The sequence below is a fragment of the Vipera ursinii genome (assembly GCF_947247035.1).
Source record: "Vipera ursinii genome assembly, chromosome: 2".
Classification (NCBI taxonomy): Eukaryota; Metazoa; Chordata; class Lepidosauria; order Squamata; family Viperidae; genus Vipera; species Vipera ursinii.
The window spans coordinates 71,950,256-71,961,187 of record NC_139513.1 but is presented as its reverse complement, the minus strand read 5'-3'; the positions used below and the strand labels follow the sequence as shown (position 1 = coordinate 71,961,187).

Sequence of the window (10,932 nt, the reverse complement as noted above, 5' to 3'; positions counted from 1 at the left end):
GGGAAATTAAAAAAAAAATCTTATATCACTTTTTATTTTGATGTTTTGAACACCACCTTCACATTTTCTTGGAAAGAATTTTTTTCTGGGGTTGTTTCCAAAGAAGATATTCTTTAGACAGTAAAGAATTGTTACAAAACTTTGCACCAATTAAAACAAATATACCGTAATTGTGATCTTGTGTGTCAGTTTAAAAGGAAACATAAAACAAGGCATTATCCTTTATTACAGTTAAATAGTTGTATTTAAAATGCCAAAACTGTTTTTGTTTTCATTCTATATCCTACTAATTGGTTTGATATATGGCAAAGGATATTTCATTATAACTAAGTCAGAATATCACATAACTAAGTCAGAATATCAGCAAATAGCCTGAGCCTGCAAAGATGAAGTGAGGAAAGCTAAGGCTCAAAATGAACTAAGACTTGCCACCAAAGTCAACAATAGCAAAAAAGGTTTCTTTCAACATGTAAAAAACAAGCAAAAAAGGCTTCTTTCAACATGTAAAAAACAAGAAAAAAGTGAAGGAAATGATTGCTCCATTAGTGGGGGAAAGTGGCAAGAAGGTGACAAGCAACAGGGAGAAAGCAGAACTATTTAACTTGTTTTTTGCATTTGTCTTTACACAAAGGGAAAAAACAGACCAACCTATAAAAAAATAGTGCCATAAAAAACAGAATAGAAACACAAGTTAAGATAAGCAAGAAAATGATAAGTGAGCACCTGTCCAGTCTAGACGGGTTTAAATCACCAGGACCAGATGGATTACACCCCAAGGTTCTCAAGGAACTGGCAGACGTGATCTCAGAACCACTGAACTATATTTTTCAAAGATCCTGGAGCACTGGGGAACTACCAGAGGACTGGAAGAGAGCTGATGTAGTTCCCATCTTCAAAAACGGAAAAAAAAATGGACCTATCAGCCTGACCTCAATACCTGGGAAGATTCTGGAAAAGATAATCATACAATGAATCAGCGAGCACCTAGAGGCAAACAAAGTCATTACTAAAAGCCAACATGGGTTTGTCAAAAACGGATCATGCCACACAAATCTTACTGCGTTTTTTGACCAAGTGACAAAATTAGTGGATCAGAGGAATGCTGTGGGTATAATTTGCTTGGACTTCAGTAAGGCATTTGATAAAGTAGACCACAACCTTCTACTTGATAAGACAGAATCACCACCAGATGGATTTGTAGCTGGCTGACCGGCTGTACTCAGCGTGTGGTCCTCAATGGAACCGCATCTATATGGAGGGAAGTGTGTAGTGGGGTGTCCCAGGGCTCTGTTCTGGGCCCAGTGGTCATCAACATCTTCATCAACGATTTGGATGAAGGGATAAATGGGGAACTCCTCAAATTTGCAGACGACACCAAGCTGGCAGGAACAGCCAACACTCCAGAAGACGGGCTTAAGATACAGGAAGATCTGGACAGACTTGAACACTGGGCGCTATCTAACAAAATTAAATGCAATGGTGAAAAAAGTAAGGTTCTACATTTAGGCAAGAAAAACCAAATGTACAGGTATAGTATAGGGGGTACCTTGCTCAATAGTAGTAACTTGAAGAGGGATCTCGGAGTCCTAGTGGACAATCACTTAAATATGAGCCAGCAGTGTGCTGCAGCTGCCAAAAGAACCAACACAGTGCTAGGCTGCATTAACAGAGGAATAGAATCAAGATCATGTGAAGTACTACTACCACTTTACAATGCCTTGGTAAGGCCACACCTGGAATACTGCATCCAGTTTTGGTCACCACGATGTAAAAAAGATGTCGAGACTCTAGAAAGAGTACAGAGAAGAGCAACAAAGATGATTGGGGGATTGGAGGCTAAAACATATAGGGAACAGTTGCTGGAATTGGGTATGTGTAGTTTAACGAAGAGAAGAGTGAGGGGTAACATGATATCAGTGTTCCAATATCTCAGGGGCTGCCAGAAAGAAGAGGGAGTCAAGCTATTCTCCAAAGCACCTGAAAGCAGGACAAGAAGCAACGGATGGAAATTAGTCAAGGAGAGAAGCAACCTAGAACTAAAGAGAAACTTCCTGACAGTTAATTAATCAGTGGAACAACCTGCCTCCAGAAGTGGTGAATGCTCCAACACTGGAAGTTTTTAAGAAGAGACTTGCCAGGCATTTGTCTGAAATGGTATAGGGTTTCCTGCCTGAGCAGGGGGTTGGACTAGATGACCTCCAAGGTCCCTTCCAACTTAGTATTATTATTACTATTAAGGACAAGGGGGGACATGATAGCAGTGTTCCAATATCTCAGGGGCTGCCACAAAGAAGAGGGACTCAAGCTATTCTCCAAAGCGCCCAAAGGCAGGACAAGAAGCAACGGATGGAAACTAATCAAGGAGAGAAGCAACCTAGAACTAAGGAGAAACTACCTGACAGAACAATTAACCAGTGGAACAACCTGCCTCCAGAAGCTGTGAATGCTCCAACACTGGAAGTTTTTAAGAAGAGACTTGCCAGGCATTTGTCCGAAATGGTGTAGGGTTTCCTGCCTGAGCAGGGGGTTGGACTAGATGACCTCCAAGGTCCCTTCCAATTTTATTATTATTATTTTAGTATTTAAAGAAATCCTAGGATAAGGCAAGCAGCCTTTTCCAAATTTTCTCATACTAAGTCCAAGTTGGTGTCCCTTCCATGATATCTAGACATTATCTGCATATTTGTGGGATTGTAGAGTTACTGCTTCTGGTATTTATGATATGGCTTACTCAAACAAGAAAATAAACAGTTAATGAATTTCAGTTTGGATGCTCTGTCCTCAAGGCATATTAGAGAATGAACTGTGGTTAGCAAATGTTGTCAAGTAACTGACATAAATATAGGCTGTAGAGAGAATAAAAATACATAAAATGGAAAATATCTGCTAAAAACGTGAGAGACAAGTAATATAAACATTTGTGTTTATTGGTCAGCTGAAATATTGTCAAAAGTAGGTTGGTTACAATTAAGATAAAATGTAAAGTCTGCCCAAATTTAATAGAATTGTGGCCCCTTCCTTTGGTGTGTCATTATTTTAACTATCTTTAATATTTTCTAATGTAACAATTGAAAAGGCCATACTAATTCACATCTGAGATTTTTATCTGACTTTTTTACATATATTTTACATATAACTCAATCTTATCTAATATTCCTATTTTCCTCACAACAACCTATGAGATGAGTTATGCTGACAGAGCTTCCATCTCTAAGGGAGATGTTGAACTCCTAGTTTCTAAACCAACACCTTAACTATTATATCATACTGGCCATCCTAATAGGCATGATCCACATATTTGAAGAATTACCTTGTTTATGGCATTTGTGATAGTTTACTCAAAACAGAAAATAAACTTTTAATGCACTTCAATTTAGAAATGATATTGTTTCCCCAAGGCATACAGTGTATTTTAAAACTAGCTACCTGGTGATTCTAGGAACATATATTTTAAATGAGTACAACCTCCTATTTATTAATTAGTCATAATTCATATATCATACTAAGCCAGTTTTTTTTAATCCAATAGCATTGACTATTCAATATGTCATAATAAGTGAGTGGTAGGTTTTAGATAGAGAAGTAAAAACATACTCTATGTACCCTCTTTATCACTCTGCCTGCTCCTTATTTTAAAACACTGCTAATCATAATTCATATCCTTCTGCTTTTCTTTCTAGTAATGTATTCATGATGCGTATGCCTTTGGAATCTTCTTCTTGTTCCCGGTTCCATGTGCTTCCCATCTTCAAAAAAGAAAAAAAATGGATCTAGGAAACTATGGACGAATCAGCCTGACATCAATGCCTGGGAAGATCCTGGAAAAGACAATCAATGGATCTGTGATCTGGAAGCAAAGAAAGCTATTACTAGAAGCCAGGATGGGTTCATCAAAAACAAATATTATTGCATTGACAAAATGACTAAATGTTGTAGGCATAGCATACTTGGACTTCAATAAGGCATTTGGCAAAGTAGATCACAACGTACTTCCTGGTAAGATAGAAAAATGTGGAATAACTGGCTGACAAACTGCAGTCAATGTGTGTAGTCCTCAAAGGAACTACATCTACATGGAGAGAAATATGCAGTGGAGTATCCCAAGGTTCTGTTTTAGGCCCAATACTCTTCAACATCTTCATAAACAATTTAGGTGATGGGGTAGAAGGGAAACTTATAGACTTTGCAGATAGCACCAAGATTGGAGAAATAGCCAACCTTTTTTGAAGATAGGCTGAAGATCCAGGAAGATCTTGACAGACTTGAACACTGGACCCTATTTAACAAAATGCAATTCACTGGTGAGAAAGGTAAGATTTTACATTTAGGCAAGAAAAATCAAATGCACAGGTGTAGGATAAATGGTACCTGGCTCCACAGCAGTAACTGTGAGATGGATCTAGGAGTCCTAGTAGACATCTTTTTAAGTATGAACGAGCAGCTGCACAAAAAGCCAATGCAGTCCTAAGCTGCATCAACAGAGAAATAGTATCAAGATCACATGAAGTATTAGTATTGCTATATATTGTGTTGGTAAGCTCACATTTGGAATACTGCGTCCAGTTCTGGTCTCCAAAAAAGATGCTGAGACTCTAATAAAAAGTGCAGGGAAGAGCAACAAAAATGATTAGGGATCTGGAGTTTAAAATATATGATTAAATGGTTGCAGGAACTGGATACATCCAGTCTAACAAAAAGGACTAGTCTTCCAATATTTGAGGCTGTCACAAAGACAAGGGGGACAACCTGTTCTCCAAAACACCTGAGTGCAAGACAAGAAGTAATGGATGGAAACCTATCAAAGAGAGATGCAACCTCGAACTAAGAAGAAATTTCCTGACAGTAAGAACAATTAATTAATGGAATGGCTTGCCTTCAGAGGTTGTAGGTGCTCTTTCACTACAAGTTTTAAGAAGAGATTGGGCAGCCATTTGTCAGGAATGATATAAAGTCTCCTGCTTGGACAGGGAGTTGGACTAGAAGATCTTCAAGGTCCCTTCCAACTCTGTTATTCTACATTCTGGTAAGAGATGTGGTAGCCTTAGCCTATCCTTATGATGAGTTGCCTTTAAATAAATCTATTTTTTGTTATAATTACAAAGTAACCTGTTTCAATAGTCATTGCTTAGATCAGATTTCTGTCCTCTGGAATGTTCACACAGAGAAGACTTCAACCTCCAAAATTTATTTTATTTAAAACATTTATATAGTTACTCATCTTTCAGCCAATGTTGAAAGTTTAAAAAAATTCAAAAGCCATTTTAAAAACTAGTTAAATATATAAAACACTAGTTAAAACATGACATATTTAAATGATGGTTTGTTGAACAAGGCAGTGGTTGGGTTTACACATGCCCATAATAACGTGGTTAAATGTGCATAACATGCTAAATAAAAACCAAATTGCAAATGTGATTATTATAAAACAGGTATTAAAAAAAACCAAAGTATGGCAGAAATATGATGTTTTCAGTTATACTTTGAAGCCCAAGGTACTGTGCCACTTATTCTTATTTCAGAAGATGGAATTGTCGTTGTCTTGTTATACTGTATCCCAGTGCTTTTTTTGTAAAAGAAAAAGGTGCCGGAACTCACACGTCATACAAACCACCTTGCTTACCCTACAAGGTTCCATCCCAAAAAGGTGCCGGAACTCCGTTCTGAGCGTTCTATGAGAAAAAAAGCCCTGCTGTATCCTTTCTCAAACAATTCTGCAATGAATTATTTTTATTACCTTCCAACACCTGCCACTGAGGATGGTATCTGAGAAAACATTGAACCAAAATGTAATTGCCAACAGTGGAGCCAAGCTTAAATTTGGAGATAGAGAGATGAATCACTTCATAATACGGTAGCATGCAAGACACCCTAGACATATCAGAATGATGCCATTTTGTTTTCAGAATTTGATGATTTAACACTGTTGGAAGAAAAGTCTTCATCATGGTTCCATCCAAGCTGGGAATAAACATGGCGACTGCTTTAAGAAGAACGTTGTAGATTATTGAAGAGAAGAACCAGACAGGAAGATGGCTGGCAGAAAAGGACTGAACACATGTAGGGAGTGGGTTTTTATACCCTCTGGAGCCTTTTGTTTGGAGCTGCTTCCTGTTCCTGTTTGAGGCTATTTCCTTTGCCATGAACTTTTGACCTGAGTCTGAGTGTGCCTTTCTGGTATTCTGATGGTGATGGGTTACTCCTATATTATGTCCAAAGGTCATGTCCTGCTTCCCTGGGGCTGGGGTATGCAGATTTTAGGTGTCTTTGTCTTCTTAATCTCCCAACTGGGGGCCTACAAACTTCCTGGATTTACATCTGCATTTGAACAGAACTGGTTTCTGCTTGGGGGAGGGTAACCTGGGGCCATCAAGAAAAACTGGGCATGTTTTCCTGCCTCTTTAAGTTCCTGAGGAAAAATATTTTTCTGCCCTTTTAATATTTCCTTTTCTGGGGAGCTGACTTCCCACAACACAATGCAGCCCACATTTATAAAGCCATGGCTTTAAAGTTTTGATATTCATAGTAATCATTGTAATGGTAGGGGGCGGATAAATTAATTACACGCATTCAGGGATGAGATCGTTTGCAAATGTTAGCCGAAGTTCAGTGCCGCAACCGATTAAGAGAGGCGATTACTGCATTTGCCCATTTTCAAATTACTCCCGATTATTATTGGCTAAATCTTTCATCTCACTTCAGGCCTAATGCAATGTCAAAATACATTATGTGTCGATTTAAAAGTCAGAAAGAAAACATTTAATACAAAACACCCGCAGGGGAGACCGAAACACGGATTTCCAGGTGAAGCGCACAACCCGCCTTAATTTTACGTGCCTGACTGTCTGTCTGTCTGTCTGTCTGTCTCTCTCTCTCTCTCTAAGGCAGGGGTAGGCAACCTCGGCTCTTTTATGACTCGTGGACTTCAACTCCCAGAATTCTATGCTGGCTCAGGAATTCTGGGAGTTGAAGTCCACGAGTCATAAAAGAGCCGAGGTTGCCTACCCCTGCTCTAAGGAATAACCCAAGCCCCGCCCTCAAGACGTAGGGGCCGCGCATCACGTGGCAGGATGTACCAGAACTTCCGCTTCCGTCTCGCTCGGCGCTGCGGCTCTGATGCGGCTCTGCTGAAGGCCCCGAGAGCGGCGCTGGATTGAGCCTCCCTGGTGGGCATTTATCCTTCCTCAGGATCCGCGCCGGGGGGAGGGGGGGGAGCGGGGAGGCGGTGACGTCTTTTTAGCCTTTGCTTATCGCCTGCGTCGGAGCGTCGCCCGCTCTGGAGGTGGGGAGGGGCGGCGGCGGCGGCAGGGGTGGAATTGGCCTGGGAGACGCGATACGCGGGAAACGCGCTCGGCACTGACAGGGCCGCGGCCCAGCCTCCCGCGCGTTCAGCAGTGACGCCTCGGCGCCAACAAGAGGCGGGTGGCGGTCTGGCTTTGTTTTCCTGAGGCGAGTTGGATAATGGGGGCCAAGAAAAACAGTTTGGGAAGAGAGGGTGTTGCTTCTTGGAAATGAACGGAGGGCGACGGAGGTCTCCCGCGCGGTTAACCCGAGAGGTTGGACGCGATGGAGAACGCCTCTAGAAGTCTCTCCACAGCGTCGTTTCCCCTTGCGAGAACCGTTGCTCCTACCACAGGGCCAGATATTAGGCCTCTGATCTGTGTCTGTTGCTCGATGGTTCCTTCTGTCGTTGAGGGGCATCGCAGTTGGAACAGGAGCAGTAATTTGAAGTAATGGGACAGAAAGCGGAAACGGTTGTTCTCTTGTAGGAAAATCGCTCTTGTCGAGCCTCTTTGTACAGAGCCGGTTATATTTAACTGGGCTCAGTAGGGCTACTGGGACTCTAGTGAGGTTATATGCAGGCAGAACTGTTACCTTCGTATCGTTAATTCAAATAGTTTTATTTGTCAGCTGGTTTCTCCTTTCTTGGGACAGATAGAATTCTTTTTCGAAATGACAACTGTTGCGTGTACTTCCCCCCCTCCCCCCCAAAAAAATTAGCGTTATGCAAATTTATGCCAGCATGTTTGTATTAACGAGAGTTAGAATCCTTGTATTTCAGGTAGAAATTGAATAAATAACCAAAGCAAATTAAAAGAGCATCATTAAGACATGCTTAAGTTTGGTTATTAAAATACTTATCGAACGTAAATTATTTGCGATAGATCTGTTTTAAATATAATTGGTAAAAAATGTAAAAGTTGCTAGTAAGGCATGTCTGCAAATACATTTACGTGGTGCAAATTTTTTTTATCAGGCTTTGTATATTTGTTGCGCAAAGAAATCAAATAAAGCTTTAATTGGTTAACATTGAAAAAATTGGTACTGTTAAAACATGAATTAAAAAAAGATAGTTTTCACAGGTTTGTTGAACATTGAAAGCATTGGTGCTTCTAGGGAAAATGGCTTCAGAATCTAGACAACAATGCTGAAGAGATCTTATCCTATATGGCAATGTTGTGCATCAGTTAGTGATAAGGAATGGAATCCTGTGTATCTGTTGGGAACTTCAGGCTCTAATGGAAGCCTGTTTAGAACATCTTGGGTTTAAATTATAAAGACCTTTAAAAGTTGATGTTTTGAATTGGGTGTAAAAACAGAGTAGAAGCCAATGCAAGTAGAAAAAAATAAACAAAATATACTCCCAGGAGTTGAATCAACTGAAGTTGCTGAAGAGATTTTAAAAGTAAACTTAGTATTTGTAGGAAGGTTAGACAATTTGTTTTTCTTGCTAAATACATTAGAATCTTGAGCTTGTTCTGGATGTTTTTATTTATCAGATAATTTGGATGGGGGAAGTGTCTAATCACAAAATGATTGCTCTAGTCTAGTGAGATTCACAAAGCACCTGTTTACTAAAAGATTAAGGGATGAGGTAGCTCTCCCTTCTTCCTGTCATTCACTATGCTTCCTACCACCTTACTGGATTTCTAAACAAAATATTGAGCTGCAGTCGGCCACTATTTTCATTTTCTAAAATGGGTATTATGATTATAAGTGTTCAAGGAGGTTTTTAATAATAAAAATAATGCTAAATGCAAACCTGTCTTAAATTAATGGATTTTTTTTAAAAAAAGGAAAAAGAAAGACAATAAAGACAGATAGTCCTTCTTTAGCAACTATCTATTTCAGACATGTCAAACTCGCGACGTTGCGTGATATATCAGGACAGTTTTGCCACTGCCGGCAATGGGGTGGGCACAGCTTCCACGTGATGAGTATGGTCTGTAGGCCGCCAGTTTGACACCCCTGATCTATTTAGTAACCGTTTGAAATTACAATGATAACAATGTAACTGTACTATCAGTCCTCACATTTATGATCTTTGCATAATGCAAAGGAAAGCTAGGCATGATCATAAGCATTATCATGCTTTCACTTAGACTACCCAGTTGGGTAGCTAAATAAAGATTGCCTATAGTGATATGATAGAATTTCAAAATATAAAGTTTTCTGAGGAAACAAGATGGTATTTTAAAATGAACTTATTAAAAAAATCAATTTTGTTTGTTTCCCCTGAAAACATGTTACCAAGCAGGAAAATTTCTAATGCAAACAAGACTAACTTTCTTAAGGAAAGTTTCCATTTCCCGTCATTAAAAATAACTGGTGAGTGTCTATCGACCCATTTGTGCCCTTGGGCCCCAAGATCTGATTGCCCATCTTTAGAATATTATGAAATATATTTTTGGTGTCATCAAATATATTTTTCAATAGCTATATCTGCTTTTGGAGGGGAAGGTTAAAAAAAAACTTCTCAACTTTAGGAACATCATGTCCACAAATCTGCAAACCTTGGTTTTTTGACGGAGACAGCCTGAACAGTGGTTTTTGGAGTGATTTTCTTTAAGATAGTATGTGTGATTTCATTCAAGGGATCAATGTTAATTTTCTTAGCTTTTGTTAAGAAATACTAGAATCAAAATTAAATGTGTTTCAGCTACTAGTAATGGGCTGATGAGAGAAAAAAGGGCCTCCCTAATTTAAGTAATGTTTTTATATCTCTGAAATAATTTTATCACTGTTACTTAGACTGTGATTATTTTTTCCCCTGCTCTGTTTCCTGTGTTCTCTATTCCAGTTCACTTTTGCTGTACTGAACTTCAGGAGATTTGGGGTTCTTTGTTCTAGGAAACTGTATTTTGTGTTAAAAGGAGAATGTTTTTTGTGAAAATAAGAAATAGTGTGCATTTGTCACTAAATTCTACTTAGTAGCTCTGTAGTCTTACTGCTTAAGGATTTTTTTTTTCTTGGTTAGAATGTGACCTTATGGGCAAGATAGAATGCACATAACCTGAAAGAAGTATTTGTTTCTCTCTGTTGATATTTCTAATGTATGGTTTCTGGATTTTCATCACTGTATATAAGAAACTTCCACGTAAGTAAGAAATCTCCCATATAGAAAGCAATTTGAGGCTTGCCCTAAACTGAGGTTTCTATTATATAACACAGTGTAATTAAATGGGAGTTTAATTGTTTGTGAAAATGGCAAACTAGCTATCTTTTGTGATGAAGCAAAAATTGGAGGGGAGGAAGTGTTTTTCCACATTTGCATTTACTGGATATAAAAGCTGTTTGACGTATACTAGTCTTCAGTTTGATTTAGTGATAATAAGGAAATAAGGCAATGTATCTGAAAACCATTAAATTGGAGAGGCTGATGTAAACACTGGAAGAAGCCCAAAAGATGGCAATTGTGTGAGAAATATGCTGGCCTGTTTTCTAGGTTATATCTTTTAATATACAAATTAGCCATCAATAGACAGAAACCACAATTACATACCATTGAAAGGAGACAATAAAAAGAGGAAACAAAAATACCTATCCTCTCCAGCAGCCTACAACCAGAGAAGCAGGGATTAACCCCAGACAAACAATCAAGCAGAAATCTACCCGAATCAAGGAATTACCAAGGGGAAAAAACACCCACAAACC

The 10,932-nt window shown here is 39.0% G+C and overlaps 1 protein-coding gene across 3 annotated transcripts in view; it reads left to right on the top strand.

The window, feature by feature from the left end:
* The first annotated feature begins 7,071 nt into the window (after window positions 1-7,071).
* Window positions 7,072-10,932, top strand: part of RBM6 (RNA binding motif protein 6) — a 91,125-nt gene continuing 87,264 nt past the window's right edge. For all 3 annotated transcript variants that reach the window (XM_083356125.1, XM_083356123.1, XM_083356126.1), the window contains exon 1: window positions 7,072-7,163. The gene's annotated coding sequence lies outside the window, so the exon portion shown is untranslated. The remainder of the gene's footprint in view (window positions 7,164-10,932) is intronic.